The sequence below is a fragment of the Monodelphis domestica genome, chromosome 3 (genome assembly GCF_027887165.1).
Source record: "Monodelphis domestica isolate mMonDom1 chromosome 3, mMonDom1.pri, whole genome shotgun sequence".
Lineage (NCBI taxonomy): Eukaryota > Metazoa > Chordata > Mammalia > Didelphimorphia > Didelphidae > Monodelphis > Monodelphis domestica.
This window is the reverse complement of record NC_077229.1, coordinates 389,513,623-389,538,646: the sequence shown is the minus strand read 5'-3', so window position 1 is coordinate 389,538,646 and position 25,024 is coordinate 389,513,623.

Genomic DNA, 25,024 nt, shown 5'->3' with positions numbered 1-25,024 from the left:
AGGTAAAAGGAAAGGGGAAAAGGAGAGAATTTTTTTTTTTAATTTTGATATATTTATTTTAACTAATTTTAATTTTAATTTATTATTATCATTGGGGTTTGGGATAAGGTATGGGAGGGGTATTTATTTTATTTTTATTCTTAAAATTTTTTTTGAAATTTTAATTAATTAATTAATTAATTTTTGTTGTTATCCTTTGGTGGAAGAGAAAGAGAAAAAAAAGAAAAAAAATTGAGTGCCCAATACTGACCTCTAGTTGCCAAGAGAAAGCACTACAACAGGGAGGTGTTAGAGGCATGGTTAGGGTTAAAGGGTATGGCTAGGGTTGGGGATTTGTTCCAGAAACCGAAATGGAAGGTATTACTGCAAAATGGAGTGGGTTTGGGTTTTTTTTTTGTCCCAAAAGCAAATGAGCTCCAGAGGAGAAATGTGTGCAAGGCAGGTTTGGGTAAAGCAGAGAGGGAGCTAGGAGGCAATCAGCTCCCTGGCAGGGAAAGGGACCCCCCCCCCCAAGCTGGGCTGGAGCACAGGAACGGGGTTAGACTTTCCAGCAGTTACTGGAGAAGGCAGCATGGCAAGACAAGGAGCAAGACTGGTAGAAGTGGAAGGAGCAAAGTGGAGTGGTGGCAGAAGCTGGAACAACTGCTGCAGTGGAATCCTCACTTGTGTGGGCTGGGGAGCACAAGCTAGCAGCTGCTTGAGGCAGCAGGGAAGGAGTAAGCCAGGGTTGGCAGTGGGCCATCAGAGGCTACAGTCTGAGTGGGTATCACTCAGCAGAAGTCACTGGCCAGAGCAGGGGGGTTGGGAGGCTGGTGAGAAGGAGTGCAACCTGAGTGTGATGGCTGCAGCTGGTGGGGCCAGTGGGGAAAAATGCGGTTCTCAGTAACTCAGAGAGTCTAGCAACTTCACTGAAGAGGGTTGAGTAGAGAAAACTCTGAGAATTTGGATCCCTTCATAGTGTTACGTATGTAATGTGCTCGGGTCCAGCTACACCAAGAGGCAGACACACGAATGCAAACGCAAGGTTCTTTATTGCAGCAACACGCGGGGGAGAATTGGGCGTCCAATTCTCCCCGATTATGTCTACAGCACACATTTATATAGAAAGCTGAAGGGAGGTGGCTCGGTCTAGAGGGACATGTGTTTATCTATAGGGGGTTAGGTTAGGTGGGTTTACCTACTTATCTCTATGGTGCGCGGGGTCGAATCTAAGGCAGCACACGCTTAAGGGAACACATGATTATTTTGGCCACTAGTTACATTCCACACGTTTTTTTTTTTTTGCAAATTCAGGGGTTTGGGTCTCAACTAGGGTTGTAATGCGAGGGTTGGGTTAAAAGATCCACTAGGAGCTGTTTTAGGAATAAGGGTAGCTTGTCCCTTACTATTCTGATTGTAAGTTTCATTAGAAGGGGGGCGCCGATGAGCAATATGAGGAGGAGGAGCAGTGTCCCAACTATCGTGGTTATCAGACTAGTTATCCAGGGGGACTTAAAGAGGTCCAGTGACAGCATGGAGAAGGGATTCCAGTGATTCACTAATTCCCTCTTCCTTCTTCGTTCGAGGAGAGTCTTCTGAATGTCATCGAGGTTGGAGAGGATGACGCCAGAATGGTTGACATAAAAACAGCATTCTTCCCCTAGTGCCTTGCACAGTCCCCCTTCTTTAAAGAAGAAGAGGTCCAGTCCCCTTCGGTTTTGGAGGGCCACCTCGGCCAAGGAGTCATGGGCCTGTTGCAGGTGTCTCACCGAGTCCTGTAACCGGGAGATATCCAGGTCCACCGCCGATAGGAGCCGCTGCATGTGGTGCTCCCGGCTGCTGAGTGCGTAAATGCCTGTTGCAGCCCCCGTGAGGCCCATGAGGCTGGCCACTGCCAGTCCGACTCCAATTCCGCGTTTTGCGCGGTGTTGGTGGCAAAGGCGTAGCCGTCATACCAGTCCATGGCAGGGGAGAGGATGACATTAACGCAGACATCAGAGAGATTTGTGAGCACTGTCCCCGAGATGTACCTTTGGAGCCCTGTCCGGGAACAGAGCCAATACGAGTTATTGGGCGCCTTATAGTACAGGCTGGTGTTGTGGCTCATGTGAGATGAACAGAGGTCTGTGTTGTTCCCACCGATGCAGAATCCCGTCCCAGTTAACGGCATACCTATCCCAAGGGTGGGCTCGGTCCAACATGATGAGTTTTTGGTTTCACTCAGTTGGAGGTATGTTACATTCTGGGCGGTGGTGTCATTGCGGGCAATAGTGGCTTAACCACCCTCTGAAGATAAACAGAGCCAGCAGCTTTCAGTTCGATTTGGGTTAGAGGTGTTTAGGGTCAGAAAGGTAGAATTTATAAGTTCGACATATGGTTCTAATCGGAGGGCTGCTAATTGGCTAAGTTGCGTCTCGGTCACGCTGGTTATCGGCAGCCCTATTAATAGGAGAAGTGCACCCATCCTTGGGGATACAAGAGACATTGAGAGGCACGTAAGAAAGAGGGTGGTTGGCCAGGTCTGCTGAGCGACAGAGGACTGCACAGGTAGGGCTGGTCTTGCCACATGTAGGGCTGGCCTTGCCTTCCAGATTCGGGGGTACTTCTGGAGTGGTGTGAACTTCTTGGGAGGGGCCTTTCCGAGTTGTCGATTGACCTCGTGGAGGATATCCTCCAAGGAGGGGGTTCTGGATATCTTCCAGATATGTAGCAAGGCTCCCGGGTTGGTGAATGATACATAGGCCTGGATTCCCCAAGTTCTGCCTCGGAGCCAGGTAGTGTGCGCTGGTTGCTGGACTGTAAAATTGAGGTAGGCGCAGCTCTGATGATGGCATGTGACAGAGAGGAAGTCTTCCGCTCGTTCGGGTTTCCAGCTGTAGTATCCGGCTATCACGGTTTCACATCCCCATTTCACACAGAAGAAGGCGGATGGGAAGTTACAGTGGGGTTTTCCCGGGTTGTTCTGTGGGCAAAGATAGAAGGTACAGACTTCCCAGTAACTTCTGCGCAGGGTGCGTGTGGTGGATCCGCATCTGGGAATTATGCTAGGGACCGGGATGGTGAAGGTGGGCCCTTCGTCTGACAAGACCTGGCTGAAGGGGTTACCATTTATCTGCAGTTCCCAAAGAGTTGAAAATGGAGCGTGTGGGTTGTATGTCCCTGGCTGTCCCAGCGGGGGAAGGATGGGGGGGGGCTGGGCGAGGCAAGAGGTCTTCGCAAAACCAGCCCTGGGCGGCCACTGGAAGCGCAATTGGCGGCCACATGTTGGGCTCCTTCAAGGCCACTCCTTGTGTTGGCTTGGTGGGTCGTTTATGGGGCTTCACATCCTTCCCTGTAGGTGTGTGGTGATGGTGATGATGATGGTGGTGATGGTGATGGTGAACGGTGTGGGGGCTGGGGGGCGGTGTCGGAGCAGCTTCTGGGTCAGTGGCCCTTTCGGCATCCCCTGAAGGTGGTTCAGGAATTGTGGCCTCAGGAATTGTGGCCTCAGGAACTGTGGTCTCAGGAACTGTGGTCTCAGGCTACTTTCAGCAGTTCTTCTAAGGACTGGGCATTAAAGGCGTCCACTCTTTGTAGTTTCTTTTTGATGTCTGGTGCAGATTGATTAACAAAGGCTAAGAGTAGCGCCGTTTGGCTGTCAGGGGCCGCGGGGTCCATGGGGGAATAAGTGCAGAAAGCGCTCTGTAGGCGCTCCAAAAAGGCACCAGGGGTTTCATCCAATCCCTGTCTAACGGAACCGATTTTTGCCAAATTGGTGGGTTTACGCGCGGCGGCGCGCAACCCAGCTAGGAGAGTCTGGCGATAGGACTGGAGGCACTCCCTACCTTGTTCTGTCGAGAAGTCCCATTGTGGTCATACTGTTGGGTCGTGTGCCTCCAACTGAGCCAGGTCTGTGGTGGGACGTCCATCAGGACCAAGGACAAGTTTCCGGCAGGCCGTCAGTATTCGATCTCTCTCTTCTCCAGTAAAGAGGGTGTGGAACAGTTGCTGACAGTCATCCCACGTGGGGGAGTGGGTGAGAAAGACAGACTCTAAGAGATCAATTAGTTTCTGGGGTTGATCGGAAAAGGAGGGGTTTTGGTGTTTCCAATTATATAAGTCAGAGGATGAGAATGGCCAGTATTGGTGGATCATGGGCCCTCCAGGTACTACCGGTCCCATTAGTCGGACAGGAAGGGAGGTGGATGAGGAGGTGGGGGAGCTGTCCTCTCCCCTAGCAGTGTCCCTACTCCGGGTTCTGTGTGCCGGGGGCATGTGACCCGGGGTTCGGGCAGATTCCCCGGGCAGAAGGGGGTAAGGATTTATAGGGGGTGCATGGGGTATGTTATAAGGTGGCGGGAGGAAGGTGTCTAATGGCAGGATCAAGGTGTCTAGGGTTGGTTCATCATCCCCTTTCAATACCGGGGCAGTAGGAGGGCCATTTTTGGAAGAAAGGGCAAGGGCTAAGGCTTTCTTCGCTTCTAAGGTCAGTTTCAGCCAGGGAGGGGGGTCTTTTGCGAGGGACTGCCAAGTAAGGCTATATGGCATCTGATCAGGGTGGCCGTGGGGTCCGAGGTCGAGGACGCAGTCTTTGACGTCCAAGATAACGGTTAAGTATCATGTACCCCCATAATGCCACCCGACGCCGATGGTGGGCCACTCAGAGTTACAAAAGACTTGCATCTTGCCCTTTTGGAGGGTTAGACCGAGGTCAGTGGCTCAGGATTTTACGTCTTTGAAATTTTGGAGAACAAGATCGATAGGGTAGCTCTGAGTTTGCCCCATGACCAGGAGGTGTTGTTCCAAGAGGGAGAGGGGGCGGTAAAGAGGAAGATAGACAAACAAATAAGCAAGGAAAACACAAGGAGACAGCAAAGCCCGCGGCTGGATTCTAAGAGAGCCACAATGGAGAGGTGGGGTTGGGTACCCGGAGATTTCCGATAGTGACCAAAAGGCCTGAATGTGACCATAAAGAAATGCTTGGGTCAGGAGGGCTTCCCCTCAAGCTGTCCAAACGGCCAGGTCTCCTAACAGGATATCTTAATCCTTACGGCGGTATCAGCGCTTTTCCACCTGCGAGGCTAAAGGAAAACCTCGCGCCCCATTAGCTGCCGGAACTTAAGTGATGCCCGGGGCCAGGTGTGAGGGGTATCCTCACCCTCCTCGCAGGTCATGATGGCCTGTAATTACAATTGGTGCAGCGCACTCAGTGCTGCTTACCTGACAATCCGGCATTGTCCAGGAACCTGGAGGAGCTCAATTTGGTGCTTCAGAAGGTGAGGGTGATTTCCAGACCTCCTCCTGGGAGGGGGCGGCAGGCGCTTCCCCACTTTCCTGGCCGTCCTTCTCGCGAAGGGACAGAACCGCAGTACCGGAAGGTCAACATTCAGAAACAGGTCAACAGCGGCCTAGTCACGATTGAGGCTGGAAGGGCTGGGCTCTCCCCTCTTGCCAGAGGAGGACCATGCTGTGCTTAGGCGTGGGTGGGCCGTATAAACCCCGGCCAGGCGAGCAGCCTGTTACCTGTATGCGCAGTGAGGACCGTCATCCGTTGCCTTAAGGTGCACACATACTGCACACACACACTTCCACACACTCGCGGAGATCTAGAACTCACCCTATCTCCGAGGAAGCAAGAGTGGCCAATCGGAGGGTCCAGGACCCACGAACAGGAACCACGGTGGTTGCCTCACGTGTAGTGCGGATGAGCCCCCATATGTTACGTATGTAACGTGCTCGGGTCCAGCTACACCAAGAGGCAGACACACGAATGCAAACGCAAGGTTCTTTATTGCAGCAACACGCGGGGGAGAATTGGGCGTCCAATTCTCCCCGATTATGTCCACAGCACACGTTTATATAGAAAGCTGAAGGGAGGTGGCTTGGTCTAGAGGGACATGTGTTTATAGGGGGTTAGACGTGGGGTGGGTTTACCTACTTATCTCTATGGTGCGCGGGGTCGAATCTAAGGCAGCACACGCTTAAGGGAACACATGATTATTTTGGCCACTAGTTACAATAGGTCAGCCTAATGTAGATTTTACAAATTAATATCCGTTACTCCAAGTATATTTAATAAGATTTATTAATATTTAACTTGAAGCAAAATGATATGTAGTAGATAATGAAACTTGGTGAATTATAGTGGTGGGGAATTTTAGAGAAGTTGCACCAGGAAGAAAGCCAAGGAAGAGACTGAATCTTGAAACCTTCCCCTACACTACCTGTTTCTTTCCAACTGTCTGGGTAAAGATCTTTTCACAGATGGTAAGTTGAAGATTTCCCTCCTAATAACCAAATTCCACAACCAGTCCTTTAACTAAAGGATCGTTTATTCTTTGGGGGGAGAGAAGGGGTAAGAAGAGGTTGGGGGGAAAAGGGAAATTAGAATCTCCCTAATTTCTAAGTTATCTTGTTGATTGAAGATTTTGAAATATAGTCAATTCAGAAAACAAAGTTATCTTCCCCTAAGGTTAGATATTAACAGCACTGATGACAAGTCTCTTCTGGGTTAAACCAAATTTCACTTCAGCTCACAGTCTAGGTAAAAGGCAATGACTAGAGAGGAGATGAAGGGGTATGTCTTCTGCCTTCAGGTAGAAACAGCCAAGAAGTGAAGTCCCAGCCAGCTGGAGCTTCCTAACTGTTTCTTTCAAGGTTCCATTGGAAGTCTCCCCTCCTCCGATGATTTATGTTCCAAAAGTTTTGAGCTCCTTTGCTTTGCAAATCCATTTTTCTTTGCTCAAATAATTTTTTCATTCATAGATACTAAAAGCTAGAGAACCAGGGAGAGCTCACCCAGCCTTGCACATGGAGATAGAAGAGAAAGAGAGGGAAGAGTTATAAAAACTTATATACAACAATGCAAGAACACATGTAAATAGAAAGGGAAAAGGAATTTTAAGACTAGGAGAAAATTCTGGGAGGTGGAGTCCAAATTTTCTAATTATACATGACATAGTGTCAGATGCAAGTTAACTAGGTTATTAACTGTTAAATTGGGTTAAAAGAATTTTTTAATATCAAGTGTAGCAAGACATAGGTTAATAGCATTTGAAAATATATTGCTATTGATTTTTACACAAGATCCTACAGCATATTTGCCTAAGGTATTTGTTGAGACATAACAGTGTGTTGAGGAATTAGACATTCCATTGGCCATAAAAGATTGGGGGCTATCTTAATGGTTATATCTGTGAGCCAGGTTTCCTGAAGAGTGTGAATCTTAAAAATTCTCAGACCCTACTTCATAAGATTTGGTTAATACCATTCCCCATTTTAAACAATGAAGGAACTTAGATCAGGAATGTGAGACCTCTACTTAGATCAGGAATGTGAAACCTCTTACTCCACCCCTACTTAAGCATGCTTTAGGGGAAGAAACTCCTTGCTGAACAATGAAAAATACTTAAACCCATACTCATAGTAAGGCAAAAGTTCTTAAGTTGTGCCTATTTTTAGATCTAATACAAAAGGGTGCTAAGTACCTATAAAGGTCAGACAACTTGTGAATTTACAAGGAGCAAAGAGGTGAGAATTTATTCAGAGGTTTTTTTCAGGTGTGAACTTAATCAAAAGTTTAAGTCTACTCAGGTGTGAATTAAGAACAGTCTGACCTTTGGAAAAATGTCTACTTGTGATTGGTAGATGTGAGAACTTAGGGCAGGTGACAAAGGAGAAAATTCCCTTAAAAAGGAGGTCTCGGGAGATTCAGCTGGGAAAAGCTGAATTGGAGGAGGCAGCTGGTGTCTCTCTGAACACTAGAATCTTGTTTGGACAAATCTTGTGGTGAGTGGATAAAAGACTGACTGATCTCTCTCTCTTAGGGTTTTCAGCCTAGGCTGGCTCATGCTGGCCTAGGCTGGTCTAGCCCTTTTTCTCATTTCCTTTCTCTCTCTCTCTCTCTTTCATTAATTCCTCATTTGTATTAATTCAAATCTCTATAAAACCCAGCTGACTTGGGTATATTTAATATTTGGGAATTTTCCCCTGGCAACCACCTTATATTTGATTTAAAACAAGACACTGTATTGAAACCATATTTTCTGCAGTCGCAATTTAAGCCAACCACTCTTTTATCTGTAACAGTTTATGAAACCAACCATTTTAAATGTTACAAGAATGTTTGTGGAGCATTATTTCTTATTCATAGCCAAATTCACTCTTGCTTTAACAAAGCTTCTGTAAGATTTTAGTGGTTTGACTCCCATTGAAGTGGGAGACTAATTAATTTGCTACTTTTAGGGAAGATCATGGACATCTGGGCTTTACTGGAGAATAACCTATCTTGTCTGCAATTCATGAACTAAGGTATGCATGATGTATGCTTAATGTCCAGCTTAGTCTATCTTTTATAGTGTGGTAGGTTGTAACTTACAGGGTTATTGGTCCTTCTCCATATTAATTAGAAAGGCAATTGTCTTTGCAGATAGTACAACCTAATTTTGGATGGATCATGCTACTTCAAACAGCTCTAACAAACAGAGAAGGATTGACCCAATAATCTTGTGGACCTGGACAACTTCCAACCATACTGTCTTAAAAAGTTGTGCAGAATCAGCCAAACTCTTGATATCTTTGCAAATATTTAACAGGGAGAGGTCAATTTGATCAAGGTAATTAAATCAAGCCTGCCACCAGTTCTTGGTTAGGTTGCAGAGATTTGATGATATCCCTTCATCAGATATTGAGTTTTAAGGCCTGGGAAGCAAACAATGTATAAGTTCCTTCAAGGTAACTTAGAATTTTCATCCATTTCCCTGAAAGAGTCTTTGAAAAAATTTCTACAGTAAATCTTGACATAACTGCATCAGAGAAAAAGACCTACTCAAATATTTCATGATTTTCCAGAACCGATTGTGAATGGAAAAAGAAATTGATTAGCTTATTAAAGGACATGCTTATAATAGCATCCTGAATCACATCTTAAAAATGAAATCAGATCTTGAGACCCTATGTTTAGATCTAAGGGATTGAGGATAAGATCTATTGTTCCTGCATCAGTGGGTGTTTTGCATGCCAATAAAAGGAATAAATCGGGTTGATTGAGGTAACAACACCTCTTGTAACTGAAATATACTTGAAGTAATTGGATCCACCATGTTATTGGTACAAGATTTCTTTAGAATTAAGAAAATTCAAACCTAAAACTAGAGGGATAAAGTTAAAACTAATTCCTCATACAGTAGTGGTTTTCCAAGGATGTAAAGAGCCAAGTCTACATCTTTAGGGAACCCCAGATGATAATGCTGGTTAATTCTTACCAGCATGAAGCTTTGATAAGCAACAACAGCACAGAGAGGAACCACATGTCTGGTCTTAGAGACATCTTGCTCAAAGGAAATACCAGTAGCTGCCAAAGTTGATTGCAAATCATCAAATATGGTATCTGCCAAAGGAGCACCTTTAGAGATAGTTTTGAGAGATTGAGGTAATAGAACTCCATTGAGGTATTGTTTTTTTTTCCCCAAAGTCAATTAACTGATCTTAAAGATAAATACCATGGGATAATGTTATATAAACTAACCAGCTTTCAATGACTGAAACATGATACTCTGAAAAATGTTCTTGCTCTTTTGGAGATGTCTCTAGAGGAAATAAACAAAGAACTATGATATGTTGGTTGTCCTTTATAACCATTGAGCCTAATCTAATTCCTATTTCAACTTCAACCAAAGTAATTTGGGCACAGTTTATACTTGTATACAGTTTATGTTAAAGTCCCTCTTTTCTTTCCATTTGATCTCCAAAGGCACTGCTGCCTTCAGGTGGGTAACTGCAATTATCTTGCATGTAGAGGATTATAATAATCATTAATATGCATATAATGTTTAGGTATTAAGAAATGCATTCAATTAAAGAGATTGATAATGCCATGGCACTTATTAGCATATTCAATGAATTGGCATGTAAACTTATAAAGGAAGGCAAGATTATGTTTTTCCTGGTTGGTGATGAAACTAGTCCCCCTGATTTCTACTGATTCTCCTTTACATGCTTTGTAGTGATACATCACAGTTTGATTGTGTAATGATAATTTAGTTGATGGTATTAATTGATCTTGAGGAAGCTATGTGGAAGAGACATGAAGAGAGAGAGGATTTGCAGGATAAGCCAGGTATGTAGACCAAGGTGAAGGATCTGTCTGTCAAATCAAGAAGATTCCAAACGGAATGTTCCCAGGAGAGGCAGCTGGGGAGCCTGGCCAGACAGGAGAGAAACTGGGACTTAGGCTCTGGGTTTACTGACCAGCAGTGAAACTTCTTCTCTAAGGCTTTCCTGACATGGGCAGAGAGAGAGAAAGACCTTGGTGGTTTTTGACCGAGTCTGGACTTGAATTACTCAAGCAGAGATTATCTGACTGAAGAAAGAAGAAAGGAAGAAAAATACTTGTCCTCCATCTCTCTGATTGTCCCTGAGTCACAACTGTGACTAGACTGACATTTCCATAATTCCTCCTATCGTTCATTGTAGATTAGGGACACACTTATCCCCTTCATTTCAATCCCCATCTTGTTTGTTCCCAAAAAACTACTTTACTTGAGAAAGGAAGAGTGAAGATTATTTCTCTGAAATCTCATAGTTCCCCTGAGTTACTTAGAAGGTGGCTGGCTAAGACTGGGGGAGGGGAAAGGGTGACTGGAGGGCTTCAGATGGAAAACTGGGAGGTGAAGGGAGGAAGAGGGTAGGGAACATCTTGACTTAATAGCCATTATAAATCAATAGGCAGCTCCAGAGTAATCCCCTCAAGCAGTATCTCTCATCTATCTCCCCATTATAACTAGGCAGCCCCAGGTGTTCCCCTTAGCAGCTCTCTCTAGTCTGCCAGAATATCCAGTTACCACAACAAGAAATAGTTTACACAGGTTACCATTTCATTTCTATTACAGCTATCACTTGTGGGCAGATGAGTGAAGAAAAGTAGGATTCTAAATGGAATGACTCCTATAGTACTCTTTCTTCCTGGGCTGTGATAACAGAGGGTGGTGGTGGTGGTGGTGGTGGTGGTGGTGGTAGTCTCTCGGTAACAGAGGATTACGATTGTCTTTGTGCGTTTTTGTGCACAAAGACACTTGTGCATGAAGATTTAAGTGGAAAAGTCGATGCACAGAGACAGTCCCACTCTCTCGGCGTTGGAAGCCTGGGTCCAATGGCACGAAAAGTCATTACACCTGGAGACTTCCTCAGCTGCATTGGATGGCCATGTTGTCTTTTGAGCTCCAACATGCCCTAAGCACTCCACAGTGCCTTGCTGCATTGCCATCTCAGCCGTTGAACCTTCTTGTTGGTTTCTTCTGCCTGTTTCGCCTAAGCAGTCTTCACATGCTGGGTGAGCAAAGCCCTAGTTCACCAGGGGTCGACGACCCGATGGCTACCCTCACAAGGTTTAGCCGGCTTGTATACCTTGGGAAACTGAGGATCCCTAGTGGTAAGTTGGTGTTGGTGAGTTGAAGGGAGGTCTCTCCTACTGGATGATGGAGGGGGTACTCCCCAAATACCCAAGCAAAAATGGTCCAGAAAGACAAGTCCCTCTATCCTAAATTATCCTAGGTTCTTTGCAAACTCTACAATTTGATCTACTGAAAAATCTTTTTTTCTTTGCTTTTTTTCTTTTTCTTTTTTTCCTTTTCATTTTATTTATTTATTTATTTATTTATTTATTTATTTATTTATTTATTTATTTATTTGTATTTTATTTGATCATTTCCAAGCATTATTCATTAAAGACATAGATCATTTTTTTCCTCCCCCCACCCCCCATAGCCGACGCGTAAATCCACTGTGCATTACATGTTTTCTTGATTTGAACCCATTGCTATGTTGATAATATTTGCATTAGAGTATTCATTTAGAGTCTCTCCTCTGTCATGTCCCCTCAACCGCTGTATTCAGGCAGTTGCTTTTCCTCGGTGTTTCCACTCCCATAGTTTATCCTTTGCTTATGAATAGTGTTTTTTTCTCCTAGATCCCTGCAAATTGTTCAGGGACATTACACCGCCACTAATGGAGAAGTCCATTATGTTCGATTATACCACAGTGTATTAGTTTCTGTGTACAATGTTCTCCTGGTTCTGCTCCTCTCACTCTGCATCACTTCCTGGAGGTCATTCCAGTCTCCATGGAATTCCTCCACTTTATTATTCCTTTTAGCACAATAGTATTCCATCACCAACATAAACCACAATTTGTTCAGCCATTCCCCAATTGAAGAGCATCCGCTCATTTTCCAACTTTTGGCCACCACAAAGAGTGCAGCTATGAATATTCTTGTACAAGTCTTTTTGTCCATTATCTCTTTGGGATACAGACCCAGCAGTGCTATGGCTGGATCAAAGGGTAGACATTCTTTTGTCACCCTTTGGGCATAGTTCCAAATTGCCTTCCAGAATGGTTGGATCAGTTCACAACTCCACCAGCAATGAATCAATGTCCCTACTTTGCCACATCCCCTCCAGCATTCATTACTTTCCTTTGCTGTCATGTTAGCCAATCTGCTAGGTGTGAGGTGATACCTCAGAGTTGTTTTGATTTGCATCTCTCTGATTATAAGAGATTTAGAACACTTCTTCATGTGCTTGTTAATAGTTTTGATTTCTTTATCTGAGAACTGGCTATCCATGTCCCTTGCCCATTTATCAATTGGAGAATGGCTTGATTTTTTGTACAATTGATTTAGCTCTTTATAAATATGAGTAATTAAACCTTTGTCAGAGGTTTCTATGAAGATTTTTTCCCAATTTGTTGTTTCCCTTCTGATTTTAGTTACATTGGTTTTGTTTGTACAAAACATTTTTAATTTGATGTAGTCAAAATTATTTATTTTACATTTTGTGACTCTTTCTATGTCTTGCTTGGTTTTAAAGTCTTTCCCTTACCAAAGATCTGACAAGTATACTATTCTGTGTTTACCCACTTTACTTATGGTTTCCTTCTTTATGTTTAAGTCACTCACCCATTTTGAATTTATCTTGGTGTAGGGTGTGAGGTGTTGATCTATTCCTAGTCTCTCCCACACTGTCTTCCAATTTTCCCAGCAGTTTTTATCGAATAGTGGATTTTTGTCCCAAAAGCTGGGATCTTTGGGTTTATCGTATACTGTCTTGCTGAGGTCGCTTTCCCCCAGTCTATTCCACTGATCTTTCTTTCTGTTTCTTAGCCAGTACCAAATTGTTTTGATGACTGCTGCTTTGTAATATAGTTTAAGGTCAGGGACTGCAATGCCCCCATCATATGCGTTTTTTTTCATTACTTCCCTGGATATCCTTTGTCTTTTGTTCTTCCAAATGAATTTTGTTATGGTTTTTTTCTAAATCAGTGAAGAAGTATTTTGGTAGTTCAATGGGTATGGCACTAAATAGATAAATAAGTTTGGGTAGGATGGTCATTTTTATTATATTGGCTCGTCCTATCCATGAACAGTTAATGTTTTTCCAATTTCTCAAGTCTAGTTTTAGTTGTGTGGAGAGTGTTTTGTAATTGTGTTCATATAGTTCCTGTGTTTGTCTTGGGAGGTAGATTCCTAGGTATTTTATTTTGTCTAAGGTGATTTTGAATGGGATTTCTCTTTCTAGTTCTTGCTGCTGAGCTGTGTTGGAGATATATAGAAAAGCTGATGATTTATGTGGGTTTATTTTGTATCCTGCAACTTTGCTAAAGTTGTTGATTATTTCAATTAGCTTTTTGGTTGAATCTCTATGATTCTTTAAGTAGACCATCATGTCATCTGTCCTCCTTGCCTATTTTGATGCCTTCAATTTCTTTTTCTTCTCTAATTGCTATTGCTAGTGTTTCTAGTACAATGTCAAATAGTAGAGGTGATAATGGGCATCCTTGTTTCACTCCTGATCTTATTGGGAATGCATCTAGTTTATCCCCATTGCAGATGATATTAGCTGATGGTTTTAGATATATACTGTTTATTATTTTTAGGAATGACCCTTCTATTCCTATGCTTTCTAGTGTTTTTAATAGGAATGGGTGTGTATTTTATCAAATGCTTTTTCTGCATCTATTGAGATAATCATGTGGTTCTTGCTGGTTTGCTTGTTGATGTGGTCAATTATGTGGATGGTTTTCCTAATGTTGAACCAGCCCTGCATCCCTGGTATAAATCCTACTTGATCATGGTGAATGATCCTCCTGATCACTTGCTGGAGTCTTTTTGCTAGTATCCTATTTAAGATATTTGCATCTATATTCATTAGGGAGATTGGTCTATAGTTTTCTTTCTCTGTTTTTGACCTGCCTGGTTTTGGAATCAGTACCATGTTTGTGTCGTAAAAGGAGTTTGGTAGAACTCCCTCTTTGCTTATTATGTCAAATAGTTTGTATAGTATTGGGATTAACTGTTCTCTGAATGTTTGATAGAATTCACTTGTGAATCCATCAGGCCCTGGGGATTTTTTTCTTAGGAAGTTCTTTGATGGCTTGTTGGATTTCATTTTCTGATATGGGATTATTTAAGAATTCTATTTCCTCTTCTGTTAGTCTAGGCAGTTTGTATTTTTGTATATATTCATCCATATCCCCTAAATTGGTGTATTTATTGACATATAATTGGGCAAAGTAATTTCTAATGATTGCCTTAATTTCCTCTTCATCGAAGGTGCTGTCCCCCTTTTCCTCTTTAATGCTGTTAATTTGCTTTTCTTCCTTCCTCTTTTTAATTAGATTGACCAGTACTTTGTCTATTTTGTTTGTTTTTTCAAAGTACCAGCTTCTTATCTTATTTATTAAATCAATAGTTCTATCACTTTCGATTTTATTAATTTCTCCCTTAATTTTTAGTATTTCTAGTTTGGTTTTCTGCTGGGTGGTTTTAATTTGATCGCTTTCGAGTTTTTTCATTTGCATTTCCAATTGATTGATCTCTGCTCTCCCTAGTTTGTTAACATAAGCATTCAGGGATATGAATTTACCTCTGATTACCGCTTTGGCTGCATCCCAAAAGGTTTGAAAGGATGTCTCGCCATTGTCATTTTCCTCGATGAAATCATTAATTGTTTCTATGATTTCTTCTTTAACTAAAAGGTTTTGGAGTATCATATTATTTAATTTCCAATTGGTTTTAGATTTGGTTTCCCATGTACCATTACTAATCATTATTTTTATTGCCTTGTGATCTGAGAAGGCTGCATTCATTATTTCTGCTTTTTTGCATTTGTGTGCCATGTTTCTGTGACCTAAAGTACGGTCAATTTTTATGAATGTGCCATGTGGTGCTGAGAAGAAGGTGTATTCCTTTTTGTCCCTATTTATTTTTCTCCATATGTCTATTAATTCTAATTTTTCTAAGATTTCATTCACTTCTTTTACCTCTTTCTTATTTATTTTTTGATTTGATTTATCTAAATTTGATAATGGTTGGTTTAAGTCTCCCACTAATATGGTTTTACTGTCTATTTCATCCTTCAGTTCTCCTAGTTTCTCCATTAGAAATTTGGGTGCTATATTATTTGGTGCATACATGTTGATTAATGATATTTCCTCATTTTCTAAAGTCCCTTTTAACAAAATATAATTACCTTCCCTATCCCTTTTGATCAGGTCTGTTTTTGCTTTGGCTTTATCAGATATCATGATTACCACTCCTGCCTTCTTTCTGTCAGTTGAGGCCCAGAAGGTCTTACTCCATCCTTTAATTCTGACCTTGTGGGTGTCAACCCGCCTCATGTGTGTTTCTTGAAGACAACATATGGTAGGGTTTTGGATTCTAATCCATTCTGCTATTCGTCTACGTTTTATGGGTGATATCATCCCATTCACGTTCAAAGTTATGATTGTCATTTGTGGACTCCCTGGCATTTTGATATCCTTCCCTAATTCTAACCTTTTCTTCTTCGGCTCTACCTTTTAGTCCAGTGATTTACTTTGAATCAGTCCCCCTTGTCCCCTCCCTTGATGTTTCCCTTTTTAGTCCCTCCCTTTTTGTTCCCTCCCCCTACCCCCTCTTTTTCCTTCCCTTTTTGTTTTCCCTCTCCCCCTCCCCCCCTTTGGTTTTCCCTTCTCCCTACCCTTGTTGGGTAAGATAGACTTCAAGATCCCAATGGATCTGGAAGTTTTTCCCTCTCAGAGTTGATTCCCCTGAGATTAAGGTTTAAGTAAAAAACCCTCTCTTCCTCTCCTTCTTATAGGAGTTTTCTTCCCCTCCCCTTCCCATGTGATTCTTTGTGTGAGAAAGATTATTCTATTTGGGGGTATTTATTTCTGGCTTTTCTGGAAGTCCAATTATTCTCAAATTATCTCTTCTCCCTCTATTTTCCAGATCTGTCACCTTGTTGGTGAGACATTTTATGTTCTCTTCTAATTTCTTGGTATTTTGGCTTTGCTTTATTAATTCTTGCTCTTTTACACGATCATTGTCTTCCAGTTGCCTGATTCTGGCCTTTAAAGCCTGGTTTTCCTTTTCAGTTTGGTCACACCAATTTTGTAGATGTGTGAATTTCTTTTGCATTATTTCCCACTTTTCCTCCCAGAAGGCTTCCATCTTTTTGGTCATTTCTGATTCAAATTCTTCCTGGGTTTGTGGAGAGTTTCTATTTCCTTTGGAAGGTTTCGGAGCATTTTCTTGTGTGTCATATTCTATCTCCTCTGTATTTTGTATTTTGGCTCCATAGAATGTGTCCAATGTTGCCCCTTTCTTCTTATTTTTCTTGGGATTTTGGGGCTTCTGTGCTTCTGTGGAGTTTGCCATCTCTGAATTGGGAGGATTAGCTTTTCTTATCTCTGTCTGGTGTTCAGAGGCTTTAGTCCTGGGCAAATTGTCGGTTCTATGAGCTTTCCCTGGGTTAAACTGAGTATGCCTTAAGGCAATGACTTTCACTGGTACTGGAATGGAAGGGTCGGACCAGGGGGCCACACTCTCCCCCGGTTCTCTCTGTTTCCCTGCTGCTAAGATGCCCCCTCGACTGTGTCGGGTTGCTTTCTGGTAGTTGCCTTCAGAATAGCTGGCCGTGAGGCTGTTTTGTTGGCCCTGAGGGTTGCTGTTGTTTCAGAGGACCCTGTTCTCTGTGGGGGAGGGAGCCACGGCTTCCCGGAGCTCCGAGGGCAGTGACTTTCACTGAGACTTGGATAGCAGGATCCAGCTTGTGAGGCTGTCTTGCCCGCCCTGAGGGTTGCTGTTGTTTCAGATGACCCTGCTCTCTGAGCGGGGAGGGGCTGTAGCTTCCCGGAGCCTTGGACTCTGCGCTCCTACCCCTTAGGTCCGAGTGATCTCGGGTTCTGGCTTTTGAGTGGGGGCGTACCTTTTGATCCAGGTCCAGGTCCAGGAGGAGGATTCCCGGGGTCAATGCTGTTGATTGTTTTGAATTTCGGCTCCTTAGGAGCTTATAGTTTGAGATCGGTCGGGAAGGGTTTTCCAGAGATCTGAACTTTAGCTCTCTCTAAGCCGCCATCTTGACCGGAAGTCTGAAAAATCTTTTATAAGGAACTATTTTGAAACTCTTTTTGATGTAAATCTTTTTAGGGGAATCGAATATAAAACATGCCTATCAAATGTCAAAAACTATCACATTAAGGCTACACATATGCAGTGACTTGAACATTAATAAAGACACTGGACAAATTGAGATTTCCAAGTGAAATCCAATCCTTGCTAAGAGATTTGTGATTTTATTTGTGTACTATTTTTTGTATCTGTAAATTTAAGGAAAGAAAGAAAAAAGCAGAACAAGAGCAAGCTAGTCTCACACTATCCCTTAAAATAAAATAAAAAATAATTAACACTAATAACTCTGGTACTTTCAGCTAGAAATCATTTAAAATGAGATCTCCAAAGAAAGTTGTGGATAACCTAAAGGGCATTGTGAAGAGATGCTTGATGGCCCAAGGAAACTGCCAATAGTGACTTGAGTGAAACAGTTGCCTTAAGGGAATCTAAATGCATAATGTAACAAAAAGGTAGACTGGTCAGGTGTCAAGAATGAGACATAATATGCACAACCTGCATGTTATTTTGTTAAGTCCAAATTTTAAAATATTTATAGAAAAAGATCATATCACATGAAGGGAGATGGACAGAAATCATACAGAATTAGAATGATGGATAGAATGAATTACGAGAGAGTGGAGGAGGGAATACCCATATCAATGGGTACTCTATAGAGCCATCAAAGTACTGACCCCTCATGATGTAGGAAAATTTAGCTGTACATGTGAACCTACAATGTCTGCTATCCTGGAATGGACAGAATAGAAGAAATATTTTGAATTCATCTGGTATTTTAAAGATTTACAACCAGTCTTACATATGTTATCTCATTTACATGATCATTTGGAGGTCAGTAGGGTATATATTGTCATTTTTACAGATGAAGAATTTTAGATTGAGAGGGTTTAAGTGACTTGCCAAGGTCATATTTAATAACTAATGGAACTAGGAGTATAATCCAGGTGTTCTGACCTAAATCTAGAGTTCTATTTTATCATATATTTCCAGTGAAAGAAATAATTATGGAAAGGTCAGGTATAATAAGTATTTATTTTGAAAAAAAAATGTCTTGCTTCTTATATTTGTGTTGTAGCCACAAAATATGACACTTAAATACATCCAGTAATAGAAGACAATGTATTCTTTCTCACTCCCTCACAAATTTCCTACTGCCTTGTATCTCATCATCTCTTGTCTCAGTTTTTTAGCTGTGTTAAGTTAAAATGGATGTTAATGGGAAGCATCACCCAGGGCAGAAATGTCATGTTCAGATTTTTAGATGAACTTCATTTCTTATTAAGAAAATACTGGCAGGCCAAATAAATACTAATTTTACACACAAAAGAAAAATCTCTTATTATAAGCAACTTAATAAAAATTTAGTGCAATTATAAAAATGTTTGGTAGGCTAAATAAAGAATTTATGCATCCTCTCTATTTGACATCCTTGGGCTAGATCACTGAAATGAGCTAGAACTCATTATATCATTGTGACTATATTTCATATATCAGTATGCCTCTTGGTCCCAATTTCACTTATATGATATGACTAATGGACTCTACATCACATATAACTTTAAAAAAGCTCTGGAAGTGAATTTAACAATCAGGAAAGCACATTAACTTTTGGGGGCCAGCAGAGAGTGCACCAAAATTGGGGTTCATGCTGAATTCATAAAATCTTATTTAAAGGTCACTTAGAGATCCTCAAGTCCAACCTTGTCCAAAAGATGTCATAGAATTCTTGCTAGAATATTCCTTATAGGAAGTTAAATATGTATGTATATTGTAAGAAATAAAAATATCTGTGGCAGAATGCAAGCTGAAGGTATGACATTTGTGGGCAAATATAGTCAGTCTCTTCACACTCTTCACTGTGGCAACGACCTCATTTAGATGTTATCCACATGTTTTACAGGCTTTTGACAGCTAATTAACATATGTGATTAACATGATCAGATGTACAGAATGGTTACTAATATTTGGGAAAAGATTAATAAGTTCTAGTAAAAAGTTAAAATAAAATCCATTGTTAAGCATTTCATTGTTCCTATAACACCCTCAGGACTCTTCCCCATTGACTCTGGGGAAGAAACTTAAAATAAGCCACAGTTGCTGCTGTTGATCACAACATCTGAGGATCCTGTTACTGACATAAATCCTTATAACAAGAAATACTATTAGTAATCAATTCCATTTTCTACAACTGCCGTTATCTTTATCCCAAAATCAGAATTCAGTCAAGCAGTACACTTAACATTCCAAGGTTGATAACAGAAGCTCTTAATTTTACTGGTAGATATAAGTGCCAATACACCAAACTAACTCTTTCTTTATCTACCACTATGCTTTTACATAGTCAATTTAATAACTGGAATTAACTTTTATAAAATCATAGCTACAGTTACTACCTAATGGATGATGTGAGATCATTTGATTTATGATTAATGAAATAAAAGCAATAAATGCAATTTCATTTTTTAAATTTCTTATCCGGGTCCAGCCGGATACAACTGTGGGGTCCGTGAAGCAGCCACCTAAAAAGACCATAGGGGGAGAGAGGGGAGACCAAGCACACAAGAAAGACATAGTCTGTCTAATAGTGTCAAGGCTCGTTTATTGCAGGTGCAGGGCAAGAATATATATGCTTGAGGTAGAGGGGGTGGTGGTGATTAAGGACGGTTTGTACCAGGAGGGAACGTGAAGAATTGTTATGGTTTGTGGCCGTTGGTCTTAACGATGCCTGTTTTCAGGAGGTAACTTGTTTGTTCAGATTCCAAAAGATCCTTATCTTGTTTCTGGTCATAAGTTGTCCCCAAATATGGTCTCTGATAATTCCCCCTTTCTTTTTTATTAGAGGGAAGGTTTTAAGTCAGGACCGCAGCGATGGCCCCTGTCTTAGGCTACACAGGGGGAGTTGCTTGACCATCAAGGGTCGAGGACCTGTGCTATTCCCGTCATTAGGTTACCGCCCTGCTAGTAAATTGGAGACGATCGGTATCGAACGGGGTGTGTGGTTGGTCAATATCTGTTATTTCAATACGATGATATTAGACTGTAGGAAACTTAGTAAGGGCTGAGTCAATGTTTGATTTGATAAATCCTTTGATAAATCCAGTCAGGCATTGGAAAGCCCAAGGGCCAAAGGTGAGTATTAGGAGGATGATAATAAAGGGAACTAGTATCGTGGGAATTAGGGTAGAAAGCCAAGGGGAACTTCTCAAAAGATTGTTGTACCATCCTTCTTGGGCCTCGGCCTCCTTTTTTCTAAGGGCTAGGCATTCTCTTAATTTTGCCATTGATTATCTGACCACGCCTGTGTGGTCAGCATAAAAGCAGCATTCTTCTTTAATGGCTGCACACAATCCCCCATATTTTTAAAAAAAGCAGGTCGAGGCCACATCTGTTCTGCAGTACAACTTCTGAGAGGGAGGATAGGGATTTTTCTAAAGCAGAGACAGACTTTTCTAGGGCTTCAAGGTCAGATGTCATAGCAGAATGTAAAGCTTTAAGGTGTTGGGTCTGTAGGAGAGCGGTGGTGCCGGTACCAATGCCGGCAGTAAGACCACCAACACCTAGAATAATGGCAAGGGTAGAGAGGGGTTCCCGTACAATCCGAGGGAACGGAGACAAAATTTTATCCAAGGCGGTGTCTGAGTGATAGGTAATTCTGGGCCATAATTGTATAAGCACACAGAATTCGGAGGGGGTATTAAAGACCTGAAGGGAAATGCAGGGGGTGAGGCCGGTGTTGCAGGCCCAAAAGGTGTTATTGGGGGCTTCTAAATAATGAGGGGAGTGGGAGATGGGAAGGGTAACATTACAAAGATGGGAGTGAGAGGAAGGGGGGTGACCTAGGCAAAGGCCTTTTCCGGAGACTTCGGCAAGGGTGAGGCGGTGGGGGGACAGGGCGCAGCGAGGGGAAGGGGCAGAGGTGTTATGAGGGTGATCAGTAAAGGCGATTCCTTCATAGTATGGGGGCTGCGAGTGGAGACATAGCCAACAGCTGATCGTAAGGTTCGGGGCGGTAGCATTCAGAGCCAAATAGGAGCTATCAATGAGGTTGAGGAGTCTGTCAGCGGTCCCAGGAGGTACTCTGGGAGTAGAAGCAAGTGAGAGAGTAGAGGAGGGGAATCGGGTGGGGGAGAGGGGTCGGGGGGGCTGAGGGTACCGATATGAAGGGCGGCGCTGGTCGGTAAGAACAAAATTAGGACCCATAGGGGTGGTAATAGGGGTCACATGCAATCTGAGAGTGAAGAGAAGGACATCATCGGGGCCCATTTTATAAAGGCGCAGTCCCCAGGTGAGTCCTTCTGTCCAACGGGGATCCGTTTTACCCTTGTTGGTGAATTTAATAATAAGGGGGTTACAATTGGGCAGGTTGAAAGAACAGTATTTGGGCTTGGAGCCTCTGTGGAGTGTGATAAGGTCTTTATCTTGGGGAATCCAATGGGCTGTGCCAATTGTCTCGCATCCCCAAGTGGCACAGAATCCATCTGAGTGACTCCCACAGTGAGCGGGCTGTCCAAAGCCAGGGCACTTGTATAGTGGGAATTGTGTATGCTGGGCCCATTGATCTTGAATCTGGGCGCCAAGCACGAGGGGAGAACAATAATGAACTGGCGAAGTGTAGGGAATGCCAAGGGTACAAAGATCAACTGTGATATTGGGGAACCAGCGTCCACGTGGCCAATTTGAGGAAGAGATGGAGGTGATGGTGAGTTGATTAATAGGGTTAATGAGTTCCCATGTTTGGTGTACAAGAAGATGAGGACTCTCAGGGCTCGTCGACGAGGGGCAGATGCTCAGGAACAGGATCAAGCAAATCGGGATCATTTTGTACTTTGCTGAAAATAAACAAAAGAAATCTCAGGGGCAGGCCCCTGGAGAGTATGTGTTAAGAGAAGGGGCAGGGGGATCAAAGGTCTTTATCAGACGGGAGGGGACCCAGCGGGCGTTGTTTGCCTTGGCATCAAAGATACAAGCTGAGCCTTTTCCCCAAGTGAGGACAGGGTCAGGGCCTTGCCACAGGCCTGTAAGGGGGTCTCGCCAAAGGACTTTTGCCAGATCAGATGTGGTATGTGGATGCCAATGGCGATCAGCAGCAGAGCGCCCCTCCTCGTCCAGAGTGAGGAAGTTAAGAACAAAAAGTGCATGCGCAAGAAGCAGGGTCTGATTGCCAAACAGTGGGTAAAGGGTCTCTTGGGTCTTAAGTTTGAAAAGGGTGTTCTTGAGGGTTTGGTTTGCCCGTTCAACAATGCCTTGTCCTTGTGGGTTGTAGGGAATGCCTGTAACATGTTTTATGCCTAACTGGGAACAGAATTGTTTAAAGGCCTGGCTAGTGTAACCAGGGCCATTATCTATTTTGATGGAGAGGGGTTTCCCCATCATGGACATAGCAAGGAACATATGTTCCTCAGGTGTCAATATTCTGGTGGTGGAGGCACAGAGGTCCAGGCCTGCGCTACCTGCTGTGGCTCGAGTAAGGGAACTGGACAGGGGCTCCCGAAGGAGCCCCACATCCCGTTTCCCTGTACCGGGGGAAATATCTGCCCATCAAAGGTGGTTCTGGATCGGCAGTCTCGGGCCCAGTGCCGGCCCTTCCTACACTTTGGGCAAATGCTAGGTGGTGGTTTGGGGGGGGGGGGCTATTATTGGTGCGGGGGCCTGCCTAGGATTTTGTCCGGAAGGGCATTGACGTGCAAAATGGCCAGGTTGCCCGCATTTAAAGCAGTTACAGGGGGTGTTGGGGCGAGAAGCCTGAATGGCAGCCCCAATGGCTAGGGAGATGGACTTGTTAATTTTAAGATCATAAGCGTCAATATCATTGCATAGGAGGATCATCCCATCTAGATCAAGATCTCTTGCTTTTCCTCTTAGGTCGGCCTTACAGGCAGAATTAGCATTTTCGATTGCCAAATGTCTCACCATCGGGTTATCTGCTCCATCTTGGCCCAAGCCCCTTTCAGCGGTTTCTAAAAGTTTTGCAACAAATTGAGCGTATGGCTCATTGGGTCCCTGGAGAATTTTTGAGAGGGGTGCTGTGACTGACCCAGTGGCAGGAACTGCCTGCCAAGCAGCCATAGCGGCATGTGCAGTTTGCATGAGCAAGCCAGGGGGTAATCTCATCTTCTGGTTTTCTAGTGCAAAGCGGTTACGGCCGATGATTTTGTCAATCGTCCAAGTGGCTGTCTGGGCATTTTTCGAGTTAACTTTACCCTGATTTTCTGCCCTTTCAAGGAATTCTGCCTTCCAAATTAAGAATTGTCCCCTGGAGAGGACGGACTGCACTACCTTGGACCATTCGGAGGGGAGCATGTGTCCTTCTCCTCCAAGCCCCTCCAGAATGGAGAGCGTAAAAGGAGCGTTAAGGCCATTATTTTTAACAGCTGAATGGAGATCTTTAATGTTTTTGAATTTTAATTTTTTATATATCGGGGTACGGGACTGTGGGGAGCCAGAAGTATCAGCCCCCCTAGGTTTTTCACCATCGGTCTCATTTCCCTCCTCTCCTTCGGAGTCAGAGGATTCGTCAGAAGGGGGGAGGGAAATGTCTTCGGGTGGAATCTGAGCAGCCTGTTGTTGCCTAGTAACAACCGGGAAGGCGAGGGCGGTTTTATCTTTTAATCGAGGTGGCTTGGACTTAGGGATCAGAGGCCGGAAGATATCTATTTGCAGATCATGTAATTGGTTAGTTAATGTATGCACCTCCTTTTGAAGTCCTAGGAAATGTTTGAGTTCAGCAACTTGCCGGCTGAGTTGTTTTGTGGCCTCTTTAACATTCTCAGAGCCAGGGAGTATGGGAAAAACAGGAGGAGTGAGGCTGCCACCAGTGGGGTTGTACGGGGGAAGCCTGTTTTTACACTGCAGGGGAGGCCTGTTTTCCAGGTAATTACTGTCCTGATAGTGGGCGGCCTCTTCTTCTAGCTGTGTCTGATAAGTGGGATTAAGTATGTCCTCTGATTCAGGGTTTGTATATAGAACAGGATAAAGGTGGGGTTTGGATTTGGAAGGGACAAGGGGTTCCCTAAGGGAGGGATTTTCAATTGGTTCATCTAAGAGGGAAGGAGGGCATTTGTCTTTTTCTGGTTGTATTTCCTTCTCCTCGATTTTTGTTTTATGGTCTAAGATAGCATCTTCAGCTAGGCTGAGGAGGTGGGAGACCTGTTTATTAGTGTTGGCTTCTTTAAGAATATCACGGATTAGTCCGTAGTAAGAAAAATATTCATCGGAGATCTCTTGGCCTGATTTTATTAGGCTGTTCAATTCTTTGCCCACTTTGTTCCAAGTAAGGGGGTGAATTCCCGGGCCCTGTAGAATGAGCCAGGGGCAATGTTCCTCTATAAAGCAGAAGAACTTAAATAAATTTTTCTTTTTTACCCCAATACCTCTCTCCCTGAGACTATTTTTTAACTCTTTAACAAATAGAGTTTCTTTTGAGAGTGTCTTCCCCATCTCATTCACACAATTATTACATATGTTTCCCCACTTTATCGCCAATCCTCTCGCGAGGGCATAGAAACGGATACTAATGGGTCCACACTTGTAAGCGATTCGAGGGCTCAGTCAGAGTCGGTCCGGCAAAGGCCATTCACTCACCCCAGAACGGGATGGACCACGTCGCTTGAGCTTAGGCGG